The following is a 23,042-nucleotide window of genomic DNA, read 5'->3' on the forward strand; positions in this document are numbered from 1 at the left end:
GTAGAAAAGGGTACATTTCTCCTTTCATTGTAAGAGGACCTCATTATCTTACTATCAAAACTCAATAAAGTTATCCAGTTTCTTAGAAACTGAAGATCAGTACAAGCACAAAATTCCTTAACAAAATTTTTACAATTTTAATTCAACTCAATATAGAAAAAATAAATCATCATGTCACTTGGCACCTTAGTTTCTCTTTAGAAATGTGAGTTTTATTTAAAATAAATAAAGGAAAAGCAAGCTATTGATTCCAAAACTCACAACAGGAAAAACCATGTAATCAGTTCAACAAATATAGAAAATATCATCAACCAAATTCAATATTTAAATCATGATGGAAACTCTCCATAACCTGGGATTACAGGGAAATTTCTTGAGACGACTGAGTCAATATTCAGAGATTGATTGTATTCCACCCAATAACTAGAAATAAAAAGTTAGAAGTTAAACTTGCAGAAAGCATTACTGTGATAGTTCATGTGTCAGTTCTGGGTGTGATTCCAGCCTGCCCAGCAATGATTGACATGTGGCCCAGCAAACTGAAGGGGGAAGACACTCCCTAATGTGGGTGGCACCAACCAATAGACTTAAAGCTCAAATAGAACAAAAGGGAAAGGGAGGGATCTCTGGCTGCAGTAGCACCCTAGGTTGCCACTGCAGCCACCACCTGTGGATCCCACTCCTGCTTCTGTAGCATTTCAGTGCAGACCCACAGCAGCTACTCTCTTCCAGGGAGCTTGTAGGCCTGTCACCAGTGCTGCATCCTAGGTCCCTCTTGTTCTGAGGCCTCTGGGATGAAGCAGCTACGAACAACTCCAGCATGTGGACTGCCACTGCAACTGTTCTCTCTCTGATCCTGTAGACCTACCTAATAAATCCTCTTGTGTAATCAAATAGATAGATAGATCAATGATAGATAATAGTTAGATAATAAATAGATAGATACATAGATAGATAGATAGATAGATAGATACTGTTTTTCTCATGAACCCTGACTAATATAAGTACCTTTCACAATGGCATCAAGAAATACTTATTTAGGGATATGCAACAAATATTTGTAAGATTTAAAAGTGGCAACTATGAAACATTATTGAGATAAAGACTTAAATAGATAAATTACGGTATTAAACCAAGAGATCCAGGACTGCACAACCATCACTTCATCTCAAATCTAAAGATTCAATACAATCCAAATAAAACCCCAGAAACTCCACTCACCTTTATTTTTTTCCAGCAGAAACTTCAAGTTGATTTTCAAATGTCCATAGGAATGCAAATGTGTTGTGTGCATGTACCAGCTCTACACAAGGAACATAAACAATATGGACTACAACATGCACTAATAAAAAAAATAAGTAAAATTAAATATTAAAAAATTTCAAAAGGAAGAACAAAGCTATAGCTACAATATAGCTAATATATCTAAGTGCAGGAACTTATAAAACTTCAGTAACCAAGGTAGTGTGTATACATACAAAGAACAGAATAGTACAAAAAGATATGTAAGTAGATCTTCAGCCAATTCATTTCCTTACAGAAGTTCCAAGGAAACTCAGTGTGGAAAAATAATCTTTCCAACAAATCCTGCTGAACAATTTAATATCCCTATACAAAGAAGTACAATAATGAGTCTCTCGCCACATGTAAAATCTCAAAGTGACTCATAGACCTACATGTAAAGCCTAAAGTTCTAAAGCCTGTAAGAGAAAAAAACAAATATGTTTTTCTTGGTTTCAACAAAAACTTATAGAAAAGGTAAGAACCACAACAGAGAAAAGATAAATAAAGCCTCATCAAAATTTAAACATTTTGCTTTTCAAGAAGAAAACGAAAAAGAAGCCACAGATTTAGAAGAAAAACTTTGGAAAGCACTTGCGTGTTAAGAACTATGAAGGGTGTGAGAAATTTGTACCACTAGCAAGTTGATTACTAGCAACTTCCGTCCTGCCAATTCATGCATTCTCACAGCTGGCAAAACCTCCCAGGTCACAGTCAGGCACGTATTACAGTGCGGCAGGCACCCAAGGGGTTGATGTGTGGCCAGGCCTCATGGATGTAGCCAAAAACTGAGCTTAGAACAATTCACTCTTTCTAAAGAGCTACAGTAAAACCTGGGAGATACTATACTATCTTTATTATCCTGATAGCAAAAACCCTTCCCTGTCCTCAGAAGGAGACAACGTCTCATCTCTCCAACATCACAACTCTTTTGCTATATAGGCGGGTGGTCTGGAAAATAGCTGTCAGTGCCTTTGCTCACAAAATGTACAAAAACACAAGAGATCTATGGAAGACTATCTCCTCACAAAATACACAGCAGAGCAGATATCCTGAGCCTACGAAGGACTCAGAAAACGCAATTAAAAACAACCTACAATTTTAATAAAAGGGTAAATAAAAGACATTTTGGCAAAAAGAGATGTTAATATGGGAGCAGCAGTGTGTGGGAAAGTATTTATTATTAGTTATTAGAGAAATATAAATTAAAACCCAGGGCAACGTCCAACACAACTCTAGAGTGGCTAAAATTTAAAAAGACTTCCCAAGCAAAGCGCTGGTGAGGATGCAGAGCAACTGGAAATCTCAAGCATTGCTGGTAAGATTATAAAATGGTACAGCACGTTGGGTGACTGCTTGGCATTTTCTTACAAAGTCAAACATACCATGTCATTTTACCTAGAAATTCAACTTGTATTCACCCAGGAGGGAAAAATGTCCACACCAAAATCTGTACGCTAATGTCTATAACAGCTTTATTTATCATAAGCAAAACCTGCATGCCAAGGTTAGCTCTCCATGGGTCTCCTACATTTCTGCATGTAGAGCAGAGCACTGACTGTCTTTGACTTAGAGTATCTTTTTTAAGGATGTGTGTAGACCTGTCTTAGAAGACACAGTTCTCTCTCTAAGAAAAAACTGATAATCTCTGGATCAAAGGTGAAGCAGGCTTTCAGGCAGTCATCAAAGATCTCTGATCCCCAAGCCCAGGCTTCCTCCACTGTGATGCTGGTCCCTACACACACGTCACTAGATGCCTTCATGCCACCCTACAGGAACTGGGGCTCAGGAAATTAGGCACAGATGCTGGGACTCTGGCTGTGTTACTACAATGAGTAATTAATCATCTTGGTCCATGGCCCAAAAAGATAAAGGATGCTCAGATTTCTTGCTTTTGTATTTAGCAACTGTTTACACAAAACATGCTAGAATATCAACTCAATCTTGCTGTATGTGCCACTGTGATCCCCATTTTACAGATGAGAGGACTGAGAAGCAACTTTCCCATCAGCATGAAAGCCAGGTCCTTGCTGTTGAATGCACACACGATACATCAGGTTTCTGCTCTATTTGCCTTTCAAATCTCTTTTATGTAAAATGCACTAACTCATATAGCAGTTAGCAGCAAAGGTGAGGCCAAAATAAAAAAATTTAAATAAAATAAAAACTTACATTCTACATCTCATGTTCTTTCCTCTATAAAGTACCCTTTTGCCTACATGATTAAGATGCCTTTCCATCAGGCTGGTCACCAAGACTTCTTCCTAACAAAATTCTTCCTCTGTTCCTCAAATTTTCAAGTGGATTGTTTCTCATTTTCTCAAATGGAAATTTTCTCCTCAGCTCCACTTATTCTACAAATCACTACAACCAAAGCATGACCAGCTAAGCCACAACAAAAGAGCCTCAGCATTATGCGTTCCTGACACAAAATGGGAGAAAATGAAACAAAAACAGTAATAATTACCACATGTAGTGCCTGCTTTCATTTGTCCTAGAAATGTAGGAATAAAAAACAAGTTGAGGCCATCCGTGGACTGTGGTGGGGAGAGAACCAGGCCTCATCAGGAGGTGATGCCCGCCAGGGAACCAGCGCCATGCATAGGCCAGTGCTGGAGTGGGGACAGCCCGACCCAAGCCTCTCTCTGTGAGTCAGTGCCATTTGCAGACTGCAGAGGGAGAACCAGGCCTCACCTGAAAGCAGTCTCTGCCTGGAAACCATATCCTTTTCATTGTTTTATTGGGTTGGGTTTTATTCTCTTTCATTTATGTTAAAGCCAATGGCATGAGCAGCTATTTAAAACATAGCAAGACATATTAATAGGCAGCCATTTTGGATTTACTATTGGCTTGTTTTGAAGTTCTTAGTTCTATTCATTGTTGTGTTTTTATTATTTCTATTCTAATTTGTTCGGTTCAATTTTTACTATTTCCTAAGGTATCTGTAGCTATTTTGAAGACAACAAAAGGCATTATGGTAACTATTGTTGAGTTTGTAAGGTTTTGAAGTACTGTATCACTTATACTGGTTTATTTTGATTGGTTTTATTGTGTTTTATTTTCCTTGATTTTATCCTCTTTAAAATAAAATTTTAAAAAATAAGTTAAAAAAAAAGAAAAAAAGCTAGTTGATTGCTGACATCTGTACAATTGATTCTCAAAACAAATACTTGGTTCGGTTTAACTTTATGGTCACCTCCCTTTCAGGGGATGCATTGGAGGGAAGAGAGCAGGAGAACTTTATTTCCCTTCATTCTCCTTATTTGAGCTCATCATTTCTTCCTAGGTAACAAGATATTGGGGAGGATCATCTTCCTGGAAGAGTCAGCTATGCTCCACAGCTGGTATCAACAGAACTCAAAGATTGATGGTGGAAACTACGGGCACCAGAAAACGTGAGGTTTCACTATCCAAGAACTGGGCAGTGGGGAGACCACACTAGTTCCCCAGGAAAAGATCAAAACAGAGGCATAGAAATCCAGGAAAGAAGCAGCCACAGTCAACCAGCAGTGATTAAAACCAGGACCACAAAAACACCTTAGAGAATCTCCCCTGGCTTACTTCCTCCCATCCCAAGATACTGGAGGTTACTGGAAGATGGGGAAGATTTTGAATTCTAGATTAAATTGTGATCTTGAAATTGGAAAACTGAGCTGAGTTACAGTAACCAAAATGGTTCAGAAATGTATAGAGCCAACCAAAGATATTGCCTTAAAGCAGAGAAGTAGTCTTCTAATTAACTAAGGCCAAGGGAGAACTAGAAGGATACAAGTTATTAAGTCTTTCACTGAGTTGATTCCTGAGCAAATCTGTTAGCTTTATGAAAGTTCGCTCATGTTCCTAGAAGTTTGTTTCTATGGAAATTAAATGAGTACACTCATCAAAGAACATGTCAACAGGTGTCACTTTCACACCATTAATGTGCTATTTTAGCATCTCTCATGTAGACCCCGAGTGGGCACTACAGACTCATGCCCTGAACTTGATTCCTTTACTATTTTGCTTATGCGAAAGAGGACGTTAGTAACAAATACACATCCAAAACTGTCATATTTCCAAGAGCTTAGTGATCTGTCCATGGATCTAAGCAGCACAAACACAAAAGTAATCACGCTAAGGATTGCAGTGATATGAGTTAGATCTATCTGTCTCCCAAGAGCCTTGTGTGCTCGTAGATGGGCCTTTCAGAGGTAATTAGGCTATAAGGGTTTATGGCTGACTTGCCATCAGAGGCTGGGCTCTGGTAGGAAGAGGCGGCTCCCTGGGGGTGTATCCACCTCCTCAGCTTCTCCCCTCTCCCTTTCTGCTTCCCCTTTGCCATTGCCAAGGGCAGCTTTCCTCAGCCAGCAGTCTTCTGCCACGGCCCTGTGCTATGCCATCCTTCTTCGGAGCCAGCAAACTACAGACTGAAACCTCTACAAACTGTAAACCAAAACAAATCTCTCTGTTAACTTGTGGGTGTCAAGTCTTGTGGTCTTGCAACAAGAAAGTGACTAAGAAACAGAACTGAAAGCTTTACTGGAGGAGAAAAAAAATTATGCTTTTTCCTTTGAGTAGAAATAGAAATAGCTAGAATAAGACCAGAAGTCTCATGGCTGATAGAACGTCACATGCCTTCATTTAGGTTTTTTAAAAAGGTGAATTCTTAAACACTCAGTTTGTGTCAATTATTGCTTACAACTATATCCTTTGTCCTTTATTTAGGAGTGTGAGTTTCTTTTACTATTCTAACATAAGTATCTGAGGGTTAAAGCTCATCAATACTATATCTGTGTCATTTTCTCAAATGTACGTGTATCAAGAAAACCAAAGTCAGGCACACATTGCTTTCTGTCTGAAGAAAACCTATTCTCCAGCACCAACATAACCCAAGCTCCAAACCAGTGGCTTTTAGCTATGGATGTAACTCAGAACTGCCTGAGACTGTAAGACAAAATGGAGAGGGAGAAAGGATTGAAGTAAAGGAAGGAGTAAGAAAAAAATTATGTCCAGGTACAAATTCCTTATGATGAATGTGATCAGTATGTATAATAAACATGTATAAACAAACAAACAGGCCAGTACATGTGTGGTTCCCAATTCAAGCCATCTGAGTCCTAGAGTGGGTACAGTCCAGAAACATGAACCAAAATATGATAGGTCCCCAGAGCACTCAAGTAACTCTTACACTGTTAACACCACCATTCACATGGTGGCAATAATCAAAATTGTAGATGTTATCCCCTCTGCAAGAGTTAATGCAGTATACTTCTTGCCTCATGATGAACTTGAGTGTTGTCTACTTTTCATTAAGTATTCTCTGCCAAAATATGCTGGACAATTTTAACCTGTATTAGCTTAAATAAAATAGTAATTACCAAGCCTTTCCAAAAATAATGAGTTACCCAATAATAAGGGAAAATTCCAGCTGACCTTATCAGAGAAGAATTTGTGAAGGAGACCTAAGGTTGAACTTAGGAGATAATGAAGTGGATGGACAAAAGTTAGAGAATATTCAAGCTCAATTTTTAGCCTAAGCAGTATCACTGGAAGTCTGTTACATGACCATGCTGGGGTAATCAATATGGCAGAAGATAAAGGGAGACACCAAGCTCTGCCCCTGAAAAGTTCATGCTGACTTCCCCTGATGCAGGTTTTCATCGGGCACAAAACAGCCATTGGAAGAACACAGCAGGTTTCTTGGCAGCTGGAAAAATACGGCAGTGGCTTTTTGAGATAGGGCTTGTAAAGGAGGGAAATGACTTTAAAAGACAAGGAGCAGCACAGTAAATAGCCTAATTTGATAGCATAAAAACTAAAAGGTTCAATTAGATATCTATGAAGGCTTATATTGTATTTTAGAGAATTCTGAATGCTAGTTTGATACATTTTCCATTTAATTTAATAGTGTGGGCACATCAAAATTTATGTTCCATGCAATTTCATAATCAGAGTTGTAATTTAGAAAAAAAAATCTGACAGAATCTTGTAGGCTAATTGACAATGAGGAGAGACAAGACGGGGCAAAAAAATCACCAGGCTCAGGCCAGAGTGCAACACACCGCCATACCCAGGACTGCCCCCTGCTCCCCAGGACTGAGCCTACTGGGAAAGGGTCATGAGAATACTCCTATTTCAGCTGTAAAACAAACCCTTTCAGAAGACTAATGAGGAAAACCTTAAGTGTAATATATGATTAACACCCTACAACTTCCTGTGGAAATCAAACCATCCATGCATTTAATTTGCCCCATGTTATGTTACACACACTTCTATATTAAATGTGTATTAGATGTATTATTAATGTATTTGCACATAAATTTACACATGGAGTGTGTATCTCTGAAAAGGAATATACTCCACTTTGTGTTGCTCCAGGCAGGTGAGTGGGCGATGCCTCACAAGCACCTGACCCACACGCCTGTATCACCTCCTCTCTACCCTGCTGCTCCGCCTAGGAAAACCTGGAAACATTGGAAAACCTGGGTCATTGACTCACCTCCAGTTCTATTACTGAAACATATGAATTTCAAGCTCAGAACGCTGTGATTATTCAGTCACATCACAAAACTTGCATTTATGGAAATGTAACATAAAGACACTGGGGAATATTTGGGAAATAAGATCCATGTGAGTTTATAATTTCAAGAGCTCTTGGCACAGGTACACTTCAATATCCAGTGTATCATCATCACTGAGGAAGAAAAAGACAGATCGCCCAAATTACTGAGCTTTGCTCCATATTAGTCCCCTTATTAGGCAGGAAGATGAAGGCAGGGAGAGCCCATCATCTCCCAACCAGCTAAGTTAGAATCTGTGCATCACCTGCTGGAGTACAACTTCGCTGGCCCTTCACCTACTGCAACCTGATTCCATCAGTGCCAGATTCATGTCTTCACCACATGTCAGATGCCCTTCACGTCCTCCCTAATGTCCTCTAAGGTCAAAAGGAACGTGGCACACATTGCATAGATACTCCAAAAGTTTGGTGGATGTTAGAGTGCTCTTATAAAATAACTTGATATGAGTTCATTGCTAACTAGTGAAGGAGATCTGAATCCTAAAACATTCAGATTCACCAGTTTAGAAAAATAAATCAAGTCTGCTTATCGGAAAACACTCTCCCAAGTCACAGATATCCAAGCAATAAACCATGATGGTTTGAATCCAATACATGCTAAAGGTCTCCTTTAAAGAAAGCATTTTCATAAAAGCTAACTGATCAGTCCCTCAAAGACCAACTGAGTTTGGAGAGTGCACTCCAGTGCTCTGCTATTGCTGCACAGAAGTCCAGAAAATGGCAAAAATTGTCTGGAAAAAACACCGCAATCACCTGGGCAATGCTTTCTCACGGAGAATTTGGGCATTTTCGTCTGCTTGTCTGGCTGCAGCAGTTTGAAGTAGAAAAACAGACTGAATTGGTCCTAGTTTTTCTAAAAGCTTTGACCCTCCTCAAGAAAAGACCTGCAGGCCAAGCTCTTTTGAATCCAAAATTTAAATCAGATTCAGCCTATTTGTCATCGATGATAATTATCAATTCTCACTGACAATGTTAAGAATTCTGCAACTTTCTAAAACAAACTCCTTTGACCTCCAAAGTGGATTAGAGTATTTGATGCTTAGCTGTTCTTTAAATTATGTCCTACGTCATTTAGTGGTTTGAAACACTGGGAACTCATAGATGACAGCTTTTTTTGGCTTTGAAATTAAGCCAAGAGTGTACAGATTCATTCTAGTAGCGGATAGTACCATGGAAGTTTCTGTGAAAAGCATTACTCAGAAACTTTTTTAAAGATTTTTTTTTGGAAACAGATTGCCAGTAATGATGGAGGATGATAGTTTAAAATTAGGAAAGATGCCTAGATTAGGACTGGATTTCAAGTGACACAGATTCAATTCTAATTTAAGCCAAAGAAGCTACTTTGTTTGTTGAAATAGGTTCAATACTGACAAAATCTGCAAAAAGCAACTCACCAAGAGTTTCTTCCCTCCTGATTCTATCTCCATTCATCCCTCTTACCTGCTTTTCTGTGCTTCTCATGTGACAGTTCACTCTTTTTCTGAAGTCATCTTTTTCTACAGGGAAGGAGATGTGGCTGCCACTGGCCTCTGCCTCAGCTTCACACCAACCCACAAGCACAAAGAAATTGTCTTTGGTTTTGCAGATGGAATCTGCTCAACCTTATGGATATACTTCACCCTGTGTCTAGGGCTGAGAATCAGCACAAATAAATGTGAAAACTATAAAGAAATTCCCAGTTTCTATCAAAGAAGGAAGGCTCCCCTCGAAAACACAGAAGTATCTTTGAATTCACAAAGTGATTACATGAAAATAGAATGTGTTATGAGTGGGACCCAAGTCTGGGAATGAGGCATGGAAGGGTCATTAATACAAAGGGCATTCCTGAAATAGGGACTTCAGTGCTGTTTATTAAGTTTGAATTCTGTGCATCAGAAAGACAAGGAGAGAAGAAGAAAAATAATGGGCAAGATGGATGGATATATGGATGGATGGATGGATGGATGGATGGATGGATGGATGGATGGAAGGGTGGATGGACGGACAGACGGACGGACGGACTGATGGATGGATGGATGGTTAAAGTTTGAATTTGGCGGTTGCATTGAATTTCAAATTGACTCCGAATTTAGTCAGCAGGACCAGTACTAGCTACTATTTAAGAAGAAAAAGAAAGCTAGGAAATGAGAGTAGGAGACAAGTAAACTCGAAGTGATACAACAATAAAAAAGTATAATGATAAAAATAACTGTCAAGAAAAAATGTAATGTAAAATTACCCAGGTATGTTCTAATGAGTACCGTTTTTAAAGTGGTATTATATAAATGAGAACTGGAATATACAAGTAAATAGCATTTTAGAGTAGATGTAAAGTTACCTATCTGTGTTTTAATGAGCACTATTTTTAAAGTGCTGTCAAGATCAAATGTATAGTAACTAGCACTTCAGAGAGGATGATTGTTAATGTTAAGAGTGACCTTGGTGCCAATTGCTGAATTGTGCTGGCTAAAAGGTAAGGGAAAGTTGTGTGTGCTGACTGGGATGCTGGGCTCTGATTCAGACTTCTGCTCTACCTGACAGCACCGTGGTAGCACCCTGAAGGCCCCAGGGCTGTGCACACCATCATGTAAATAAATCTACCACTAGTAAGTCCCCGCTCAGCTTGTCAGGTGTCACATTAGATCAATGAGCCTGACTAATGTTGCATATATTTCAGAAGCTTGCCAAAAATCTCTGGGGAAAGCACATCCCTGTTTTTGAAACACTTTGGTCTCATTTTAGGAGATACATCTCATTTTATTTGAAACTTCAAGGTCACATTTATAAAGTTAATAATGTGGTCAGTGTACATAATAAAATTTGGATCAGGAAAAATATGCAGTAGAGACTTGCAGAAAGGAGAAAATATAAATGTTCAGCTAGGAAACCCACTACACATTAATCGCAAGAGTCACATAGTAAGTTGTTATTGAGAAACGAATTGCATTAGGAAAAATAAGTAAATGTGCACAATGCGGACAATAAAGAAGATAACAAGCACAAAATGTCATTCTTTTTAAACAATAAATAATAGTTGAAGCATTTATTTCTTCACCACTCAAGGGTAAAATAAATAGAAAAGGAAGACATAAAAAGGAACTTGCTTAAATAGTTTGGTAGGCTAAAGAACAGCTGGATTTAATTCAGCGTTCTCAAGAAAAGGAAGAACAGGTTTGGAGTTAATCCAGCTTAACTATTCACATTAAATTAGTTTTCATACAGTCATTTATTCATCAACAACCCTCTGCCAAGTGGCAATTGCACATCAAGAAGGCACTAAGCTATGTCCTGGGGAGACAAACTGCTACTCCACTCCCAGACTTCTGCCTTTTGGCTTTTCCTTTTCCTCTCATGTTGACAGATTAACTGTTCATAGCAGAGAAAGTGTGTTCCTTCCACACTGTTCAACTGTTAGAGGACCTAGGGTGATCTAAAGGAAGGCCACTGTCTAATGCATCAGCTGAAACCAAGTCCCATTTCTTAGTCAATCAAAAAATAAATCTCGAGAGATGATTCTCAAGAAAGCATATAAAGTTTTAAGAGGGAATTAGGGAGCCCAGGGCTTTCCATGGAAATGCATCCAGTTTGCAGTTCAAGCAAGGTAGAGATAAAGGAAAAAATGAAAGCCTTGGAAGGGAATATTCAAGAGAAAAAAGACAATATTCATACATGCTTGCCTATGTTTCCTAGCTAGTTTAACGGTGTTGGGACTAATGTTCCCAACATTAGTCCTAGGACATCCATGCCAGGCATCAAAAGCCATCCTTAGCACCTCTTACCTTCTACTCTCTAGTATTTATGTGAAGTCTTTCAGGACATGGGACACATCCAATTGGGTTTCTTCTTTCCATACAATGGAAGTAAGACATCGATGTATCTGATAATTGCCAATTCATGACCAGTGTAAGAGTGGAGTTTTAGTAAGTTTACAGCATCCTGGAACCTTCAAAAGGAAGTTGGTTTCATTCTGGCAAAGTAAAAATATGAGGAGAACTTCCCCCAGGGTCCAAATCTGCCCACTGTCACGCCTGTGACTCTGAGACCACAGACATGATCGATCACAACAGTACGAATGAAGCATGAAACACAGTGAGGAGAGAAAATCCTAGCTTAATATAAAGCTTTGGGTGGCAGTCAGTGATGCCTCAGATAGAAAAAAAAAAATCTGTGGCACATCTATGCCAAGGTAGACATGAAATAAAAGGAAAAATATCAAATTTCATGCCAAAGTACACGTAACCTACTCAACTCTTCACCAGAAATTGACAACCCAAACTGTCATGGAGCTACAAATAAAGTCATACTGTCATCCTGAAGAATGCACACTGAGAGCCAGTTTTTGAAATAACAGTTACAGTTGACCTCAAAGTAATTTAGAAGTCCAGGGAAAGGTCTGATTACTGATGTTTGGGATATCCTGACGTCTGGGCCCCCTACGAAGTTAAAATGACTCAGCAGATCCTCACACAAGGCCATCACACTGCCAGGAGAGAAATTCCAGACTTGGTGCTCTGGACACAGGATCACATGGTTGGAAGGACAACAGAGTTTTATCTACCTCAGTCTTCTTCTTAATAGTCTAGTTACCTCCACAGCATGCCAGAAAAATGATCCAAAACCTTTGGTCAAGGAAATGATTTCACAGTGCCAATGTGACCCTCGGTACCTAAAATGCTATGTATCCCTCTTGCTGGTTTTTTTCACACTAATGGTAAATAACTACGTTTCTGTGCCCCTACAGGACCAGCGTGTTGGTGCTTTCTGATCTTGCCTTTTGCCACATTATGTGAACCAGTAGGAACAGAGCATATACAGGAAGAAAACAAACCATGATGGTCAAATTAATAGTCACTTTCCAGCTGAAAAGTAACTAAAAAGTGTATCAGAGTTAGGTTAGAACCATTTATATTGATTTGAATGTGTATTGTTCTTCACCTCTGCCTCCACGGAGAAGTCATAAAATGTACATGACTGAAGAATGAAAGGTTCACAGGAGGCATTTAGAAGACTGATCTTTTTAAGATCCTGGGGTAAAAATATTTTAGGAGGAAGAAATGAAAAGAAAAGATGATTCTGTCAAACAAATGTGAATTTACTTATGGAATGTGAGAATTAAAGTTCTACGTGTAAAACTCAGTCACCACCAATTAAATGACGTAATAAAAGGCAATAGAGCTAATAATCAATGCCAAGTACTATTCTAAGTAGTCTACAAGTAGTTAGTCCTCAAAATAACTCTACAAGGTAGGTTCCAAAATTATCTTATTTTACAGATTTAAAAAATGTGGTAGCTGGGTATAGTGGAACACATCTGTAGTATCAGCACTCCGGGAGGCTAGATAGGAGGATCAAAAATCAAGCCACTCTGAGAGACTTGCCAAGAACTTATCTCAAAATTTAAAAAGTGAGGGTAGGGGCATGGGGACAGTGCTTAGCGCAGAGGTCTTGGGTTCAATCCCCAGATATTGAAAGAAAAAAAAAAAACTTTGGTTTAAAGAACTATAACTCCAAAATCTGCGTTCTTAAACTGTTCAACATGAACATTCCTCAACACTGTGACACTGAACAAGGTTTAAGTCTGAGATCCTGACATCAAAGCCCAAATGAGGCAGCGATGGCTAGGCCATCTTAAGCATCCAACAAATTAGACTGTTTCTTCAAAAGAGAAACTCTGCAAAAAGTTGAGGAAGAATAAATCAGGTAGGGACTTTGTGAGAAATAACGGGCATTTTAACCAGAATAAAACAGCTTTCAGTATGTTTCACATGTTTCTTCTGCAAGCCTTCAATCCAAGCAGAGGAAATGACGCCAATCTGGAAGCCAGTGAGAAGAAACCACGAGCTGGAGAGCAGATGGCTCCCACAGCACCGGGCCCTGCTCCTTCTGAAAGGACTGTCCGCATCTTGTCCAGCTCAGTTTGGTTTAAGAAGCAAGCCCAAAAGACATCAGAGCCCATGCAGTTGAATAAAACCATCTTTGGGCTGTTCCCTGTTCAGGAGACAACATGAGAATAAATCCCACGATAAAACAATCTACTGAGAGAGAACATACTAATAAAACTAAAGAAGTCTTTCCTGGACCTGAGTCCAATGGCACCTATGACAATCCCATCTTCCTTTCTTCCTTGCCCTGTTGGAGGGCACCAATTCCCCCATCCTGCCCTCCTTCCTCTACATTCTATTTGTGTCACTGTGATTCATAAGGTCACTTGTTCATAAATATTTATTGAGCCTCTGCCACTTAGAATCCTGAACACTCGTAGAAAATCAGCCTTCACTAACTATCTGCTCATACCATCTCCTCTTCCAGTTACCATGGCAAGGTTCCATCAAAGCCCAGTCTCCCCATTTGTATTCTCAGTCCCTTCTCCTCTTGTCTCTCAGAAACCTGTTTCTCTCACTAGCCCATCTCTGTCATTAGCTTCTAGCTCTTGTCTGTATGTCATTGCTTCCAAAAAGATTCTCTCTTTTACTTCATGTTTTTCCAATAACACATTTAACTCATAACCTCCCAACCCTACCCAAGCTTCTTACAGAAATATCCACATACACTCTTTGCTTTCTTATTTTTTACCCACCCCTTAACTAGAATCAAAAGTACTCTTGTGAACATTACTGGTGGTTGTTACTGTTTTCTTAAGATGGCCCCCAAATAATTCTGCACGAGTGAGCTGTACCTCCAATCAAAAAGTAGAGTTCACTCTTCCAAGAGGCTCCTGTCTCCCTTTCCTAACCCTGGTTAACACCACTCATCCTCCCAAACTAATGTTCAAAATTATTTCCTCAGAAGATGCCATCTTTGGAAACATTCTAACTCAAACTACGTTTCAATAATATTATTTCTCATCAAACAGTATAGTTCCAGTTTGTGGTACTTATCAATAATTGTAAATATCATTTTATTCTAGAATTATTTCCTAATATCTGTATCTTCCCAACAAACATCTAATCTTTACATTTATAGCCTTCATTCTCATGGTAGGCAGCTTCAAATATGGCTCCCAATGGTCCTGACTCTTAGTGTTCACACATGGGGTGATGCTGTCCCCTTCAGCATAAGCTAGATCTAGTGAGTCACAGCAAGAAAGAGAGAGAAAAAGAGAGAGATAGAGACAGAGGGAAGAGGTAGGGAGAGGGAGAGAGAGAGAAAGTTATTTCCCTAATTAGGTTGTAAAATACTGTGACTTGTGTTCGGCTAACTAGCTCTATTGTCTCCTTCAGTTGCAAAAAGGAAGGTGCCATGTTGGAAAGACTCACACAGTAAGTAATTAAGAGCAACCACTGGCCAACAGCCACCAAGGAGCAAATCCGGCCTACAAACATATACGAGTTTAGAATTCTCCCCAGGTGAGCCTTGAGGTTACTACAGCCCAGCGTGGTTGCAGCCTGTGAAGCAGTGGACCCATGTAAGCCATGTTCAGATTTCTGGTCTGCAGAAGCTATAAGGTAATAATGCTACCAAGTTTCAAGTTACCAAGTTTTTAGGGTAATTTGGTACACAACAGTATAATCCTTATGCCTTCTACACCTAAACTGACAAGTTATAGTTTTGTAGTGTTTGAGACTATTCTAAGCACTGCACATGTATTCATTTATTTGATTATCACAACAGCCTAAGGAAGTATGTACTTTTATTTTCCTAATTTTCACATCAGGAAACTGAGAGTGCATTTCACTAACTACGGAAGTTCATTCAACCAGTAAGGATTAGAGTTAGTGCTGAGATTAGATACTCTAAATATTTATTAAATGATTGAACATCTCTGTTACTCCAAAAAACAAGAAAATACTAGGGGGACTACTAAAACACTTTTAGCACTTTTACAAACTCAATGAAAGTAATCAATGTATATGTAATGGACTCTCACTGCATGTTAGAGTCTTTTGATATGCATGAAATGTCTGCTTTTTTTAATCCAGTAGCTACTCGAGACATTGTATGTGTAGATACTTCATGCTATTGTGAGTAAGATAGGTGAACATGATTGCTTTATTGGACCTAAACTACCAGAGTCAGGTGTGAGTCAACCCTTTGTTCATCTTGAAGTAGCCAATGGACACCTTATAGGAAGTCCTCCGGGGCACCATTATGTGGTATGGTATGAATTACAGCTCCTTCCAGCACCATACCTGTAAGCTTGGTCCTGTGATGATTCATAAAGCATCATTTTTTGCTGCGTTACATGCGGTCTCCAAATAAAACATTTCCAGAATATGTCTTGATTCCATAGATTGTAAACAGCCTGTACTATATCCCTGCAACTGAAAAGCAAAAATGAACCACCAACAATGGTCATTTCAAAAATTTGCTTTGAATAAGAAAGAAATGGGTGTAACTAAATTCTTCAACATTAATCTTATTTTACCTCCCAGGATTCTGTGGGCGTTTGGTAATGATCCGATGGGTAATAATCTAATAACAAATATGCTGATATGGGTCTAACAGGAATGTTACATGACCATGAGTCATTATACCCCTCACTTCAAAGCTGTTTTGGTTGCTGGCAGGAAGTGGTATGTGTCTTTAGAGCATAAAATTGGACTCAAAGTGGGTAGGGCCTATCAAAACATTGATATAATATAAACATTATACTCCTCAAGTATTTATAAGGTCATTCCTACCCTACATTCGAGGTTAAATCTACTTCTGAGAGCTCCCACATGGATTTCTACAACATTTTTTGGGGTTTGGCACTTAAACAATTCAACCCATTCCTGTAGTGTGGGGGGCCGGCAGTATACAGTCATCAAAAGTGTACTTGGCTTGAATTTTATCTGTGAAACTTTCATCCAAGCCAATGCACTGGGATCTAGTTTGCTCAAAACTGAGAATAAACTTAGACCTTTTTTTCCATCAGGATTAGCCTGCTCTATAGCTTGATGAAATTTCCAGTAATGAAAGAAACCAGTTCCCTCCAGTGATGCTACTCAGAGGTAGCATCAGTCTCAGAGACAATATTAGCACCGTGGCACCCCATCCACCCTTGCTTCTCAGAGATCTCTTTAATAGCCACATCTTCCTTCCCATTACATCTTCAAACATTCTAGAAGACAAAAAGCAACTCCTCCTCTCCAAAATGCGTAGCCCACTTCTCTAATAAGAAAGACTGTAGGGGAGAGATGACCACCCCTTAAATATAAACAGCCTAATCTCTAATGCCATCACCACTCCTAAAGAATACATTTACCTTTACAATGAGGACGCTTCACACTAAGTAACAGCCCTACAGGAGCTGTTAATATTTATTTCAAACTAATTTATAATCACAGTGAACCTGAAAGTAGCTCCACTTTACAGATGAGAATTTCCAGACAAAGAAGTAATTCTACAGTCGTGCTGCTCGTATGAATAGGATAACTGAACCATGGTGCCCTAAAGCAGAGGCTTGTCTTTAATTCTAAAGCAAGGAAATGTATTCTTTCTATCCAGGCTGCCAGTCCAGGTCAGGACTGACAGGTTCCTGTGTAAATTAGGTCCTCATGTCCCGTTTTCCACATGCTTTTCCCCACCTTGGGCATCCAATACTTTCGCACATTCCATTAAGACTGTTTTGAAAAAAGACAAGTTATCAGTCAGAAAATGTGAATGTAACTCACTGCTTTGCCTTCTCTGAAGAGATTTGCATTTAAAATACCTTACTCTATTTTTCAACCTAACAATTTCTCAGAAGCTGCCATAAAAGGAATTTGAAACATCTATGAACAAATGTGGAGGGAAGAATTGGCCAGAAATGTGCAGGCAGAGCAGAACATTTTTCTCAATGTTTCAGAAATCATACCACACACAGAGTTGCCAACTGCACAAATGGTTTCTTGCCTGTTTTGTTGCTACATGAATAGAAATTGTACCCAAGCCTACTCAGTTCAACTTCATTATTAACATGAGATGCTATCGTATACCCTGAAGAAAGATGAATACATGACAGTTGGCACACTTGGGGACATCACTGTGTCCCTGAAGAAGACAGAGCATACATATTAAAACACAAAGCAATTAAGGGAATTAAGGGGCACCAGGAAGGAAAGATACAATGTGCCAAAATAATTAATTGAAACAATATCTTCTATTTGGGAGCTGGAAAAATTAATACAGGCCATGGACTCTGAAAAGATTTCCAGAAAAAGGAATGACTTGGTATAAGCCATGAAGCACTTGCAGGGTAGAATAAAAGCATTAAATGTAGAAGAACTAAAAGCAAAAATGAGAACAAAACCTCACATTTGCCATCTTAAACCTTTCCTTTCTACCTTTTGATTTTGACTCACTGAACATTTAATTTATGCTGGACACAGCTCTAAACTTAGGAGCAGTGAACATTAAGACCCTACTTCCACAGTGCTTATATTCTAGTTGGGGAGACATAGACCTAAACAAACAGCAAAATAATCATAATTCAAGTAGTGATAAATGCTAAGGGAAAAAAATGATACAAGGGGCTAATTACTGAAGAAATCCATGAGCAAATCATGAGTCCTCAAAACTGATATGTCAAAATCCCAGCCCTCGGGACTTCAGAATATGATTGTTTCTGAGATAAGATCTTTAATGAGGTAATCGATGAAGTAAAAGGATAAGATAGAATCTTCAAAGAGGTAAATAATAACAATGAGAATAAGAATAGTGTGGCCCCTAATCCAGCATGATTGGTGTCCTTTTAGAGAGGAAACAGAAACAAAAAACACCCAGAGAACACTAAGTAAAAACACAGGAGAAAAACAGTCACGTATAGGACAAGGAAAGCAGTTTCAGAAGAGAGCAAACCTGCTGATCTCAAATTTGATCTCAAATTTATGCAGAAGCTACTTTTGTTTTTGCGGTCAAGGAAGGCATCTCTGAAGTGATGACAGGTAATACCTGGGCTGAGAAAGGAGGGCAAATTTACCACTACCAAAGGAGAGAGTAGGTATAACCCAATGCAGGTCAGGCTTGTCTATTCTTTTAAAAGTAAATTATGAAAACAAATTTTTTATAAAAACTGGGCTGGAGATTTAGCTCAGCGGCTTAAGCGCCTGCCTGGCAAGCGTGAGGTTGTGAGTTCAATCTCCGGTACAAAAAAAAATTTTTTTTTTAAAAAGTAAATTATGAAACATAGTTATCTCCTGAGGATTTTAGAGGGAAAAGGTGTCATCTCAGTGAGAAAATGAATGCCTGACAGGAGCTAGATGGACTGAAAGGCGGATATCCATGTGGGATCTGTGGTTACAATTTTAAAGAATGAAAGGACAATTGCCTGCTTTTCTCTAAAAATGCTCAGTTGTTATGCTTCGAGCAGATAGAGAGCTGGGTTTAATTAAAGTTGTGGGATTGCAGATAAATATAAGTAGGGACAAGATTTTAAAAGTGTGTTTTCAAGAAACTGGTTATAGTACCTGATGGAAAAATACATACTTTTACTTTCTTTCTTTGTGAACTTAGTTTTACTAAGTACCAGTATGAGGTCAAATTGTGAAGAGCTTTAAACACTTAGATTAGAATTTAGATGATCTTAAAAAAAAGGGATAGAGATATTAAAATATCGTGATATCTTAAATAAGAAATTGGTAAAACTGTTTTAATCAATTATGATTAAGAAAAGAAGAATCGGGGCTGGGGATTTAGCTCAGCGGCATAAGCGTCTGCCTTGCAAGCAGGTGGCTGTGAGTTCGATCCCTGGTACCGATAAAAAGGAAAAAGACCAAAAAAAAAAGAAAAGAAAAGAAAAGAAAACAAGAATCTGAGAAAAGATCAGTTTCCTCTCCTCTCTCAAATAATTGGGATTTGTGAGGGTATATATGTACCTAGCAATGTGTGTTTTCTTTTTGTATTACCTGCAGAGGTGGTAATATCTCACGTGGTTTCCCAGCTCTTGTGAAGATATTTTTGCATATAGAAAGTCATTCAAGTTGATGTTCCTATGAGAGGACCAGGACTGAAAAGTCTAAATCCACGATCTTGATGGCATTATTTAGTTGTAACTTATTTTATGAAGAATAAACACATCTTCACAAAGACAGTGCTAACAATAGCATTATTTGACATGAATCAGTAACAAAAGAAAACTGGAACTGTCCAAAAATATGTGGAAAGTAAATAATATACTTGTGAACAATCAATGGGACAAAGAAATCAAAAGGGAAATTGAGAAATATATTGAGATTTTTAAAAATGAAGCTATAACATATGGAATGCAACTAAAGTTTTAGGAGAAAAGTTTATAGTAATAAGTGCTTGAATTAAGGAAAAAGAAAAATCTCAAACAACATAACTTTCAATTTGAGATATAAAAAAGAAGATATCAAGCCCAGTTAGTACAAGGGAGGAGATAATAAAGATTAGAGCAGAAATCGATAAAATGAAGATTATAAAAACAATTAAAAGGGCAGTGAAACTAAGAGTTTGTTCTGAAATGATAAATGAAACAACAAACCGTTAGCTAGAATAAGAAATGAAAATGCAAATAAAACTGTAAGTGCTACAGGAGACATTACAAGTTATAGCCTAGCAATATAAGGGATTATGAAATAGTACTATGAACAATTGTACACCGATTAGAAAACATAACAGAAATGAGTAACATAAGAGAAATGAATAAATTCACAGACACATAAAACCTAACAAGACCAAATAATGAAGAAATGAAAATCTCAGTAGACCAATGAAAATAAAAAAAGTTCAAATTCAAATAGTATCAAAAACCCCAAAAAAGAAAAGCTCAGGGCCAAATAACTCTCCAAATCATGTAAAGAAAAGTTAATCTCAGTCCTTCTTAAACTCTTCAGAAAAATTTAAGAGCAGGCAATGCTTCCAAATTCATCTGACAAGGCCAAAGATGTCAAAGCCAGACAAAGATACAAGATAATTACAGCCCATTATCCTCATGACATAGATGTAAAAACCCCTAACAAAATACTCAAAACCTGTGTTCAACAATACATTAAAAGGGTGATCCACAACCATCAGGTGGGACTGGTCCTTGGGATTTAAGTAAGGTTCAACATACACAAATCAATGAACACAATATGCTGTGTGAACAGAATTAAGAACAAAAATCATATGCACATCTCATATGCATATGAAAAAAGCATTTGACAAAATTCAACATTGTGTGTGTGTGTGTGTGTGTGTGTGTGTGTGTGTGTGTGTGTGTGTCCTGGGGACTGAACCAGGGCATTTGCACTGAACTACATCCCTAGACCTTTTATTACTTTGAGATAAGATTGCATTTGGTCACTAAATTGCCCATGTTGGGTTTAACTATTGATCCTCCTCCCTCAGCTTCCCAGAGTACTGGGATTGCAGGCATGAACCACCATGCACAGCTCCAAAAGTTCAGTATCCTTTCGTGATAAATTTTAATTTGATTTTTTAAGTCATGATAAACTCATTGATTGTTAACATATGCAACTTATTGTACAAAAAATTAATATGTCTTCTAAAAAGATAATGTAATAGTTTGTATTACTTGATATTTCTGCAAATCTTTTTAATGTTTCACTCAGATCCAGTGTGGTGGCACATATCTATAATCCCAACATTCTAGGAGAATGAAACAAGATCACAAGTTTGAGCCCAAACTTGGCAATTTAACAGCTTAGCAAGAGTCCTGGCAAGAAAGAAAGAGAGGGAAGAGAGGGACAGAGGGACAGAGGGACAGAGGGAGAGATGGAAAGAGTACTAGAGACAGAGAGAGAAAGGGGGGGCAGGTAGATATGACAGGGAAGTAGCTCAGTGAAAAATCCTAAAATCAATCTCTAGCACCTCAAAAAAAAGACTTAGAAAATACATATATAACACTATCATTATTGTAATGTAGTGAGTTGCTTTCCCTAAAGTATGTATAGCATCAAGCTTCATAAAAATATAATTGAGAAATGGAAGAGCACATCCTTTCAGATAATAGTGAATTGATGGCTGCTCTTAGGCCAACTATGAAGGCTTTGTTTTTTACCCACTGTTGAAGGTTGTTTCCTTATTTAAAGAGCTGTCCCTCTTTAAATTAAGTTTTAAGTTTTCATTGAATTTAGTAATATTTTGGGATGACATAAAGCTGAACTAAGATTCTTACTTGGATAACCAGCTATCACCAAGCTCGGCTGGCTTTTCACCTCGACTTTCAAATCTCACTATATTGCCACATAGATGAGTTTGCTCTGCTGGCTGTTTGAAAGCAGCTCGTTTGGTTTCGGGGTGGTTGGCTGCTTCAGTGCGCTTTGCCAAGTTTATTCTAGTTAAACTCATTATACAAAAGGTAGCAGGGGTAATCTATGCTTTTTTTTACTATTGACCTCTGTCTTTCATCTTTCCCTTGTGGTACTATCTCTATAGACCTTCTATTTCCTATACTTTTAAATGTAAATGTTTTGTTTTATTTTTAAGGGATAGTTGTAGCTGTTTATTTTTAGGGCTAGAATAGATTCAAAGTGGTCAATAATAGTTGAAATCTTCCGGGTGTAAGCTGGATGCTTTAGTTTAAGCTACACTTTGTTTCCAAACACACTTTCCAGTATGCTTACCATGTTACGACTTGTCTCCTCTTATATTTGTTAGTTTATATAAAACTCTTGGATACTTGAGGAGGGTGAAGGGCGGTGTGTACAAGCTTCATGGCCTAGTTCAACCAAGCTCTCTATTCTTGATTTACTACTAAATCCTCCTTAGGTCTCTAAATTTCATAAAGACTTGCGTTTGTTGTTCTTCGATAAGAAAATGTAGCCCACTTCTTCCCACTCATTGGCTACACCTTGACCTAACGTTTTTATGCAGTGTACTTGCGCTTACTTTCTTTCCATGATTGGGTTCGCTGAAGATGGTGTATGTAGGCCGAATTAGCAAGGACATGTGAGGTGTATCGGGGTTTATCGATTATAGAACAGGCTCCTCTAGGCGGGTATAAAGCACCGCCAAGTCCTTTGAGTTTTAAGCTATTGCTAGTAGTTCTGAGGCGAAACCTTTTGTTGTGTAAGTTTTTATGTTGACGGCTAAGCATAGTGGGGTATCTAATCCCAGTTTGGGCCTTAGCTTTCCTGTGCTCAGATTTGTTAAGATTATTTTCGTTTTTGATTTCTACTATGTCTAGAGTTTTCTACAACTTAGATAAAGCTTAGTCCTATTTTTTATGACTCTTAAACACTTTTTACGCCGGGTTTTATTAATTAGGGTTAATTGTATGACCGCGGTGGCTGGCACGAGATTTACCAACCCTAATAGCTGCATGACTTAGTCAAACTTTCATTTATTGCTTAAT

Source organism: Cavia porcellus, unplaced genomic scaffold (assembly GCF_034190915.1).
Source record: "Cavia porcellus strain 051 isolate PalLab524CR breed Dunkin Hartley unplaced genomic scaffold, mCavPor4.1 scaffold_2, whole genome shotgun sequence".
NCBI classification, from domain to species: Eukaryota; Metazoa; Chordata; class Mammalia; order Rodentia; family Caviidae; genus Cavia; species Cavia porcellus.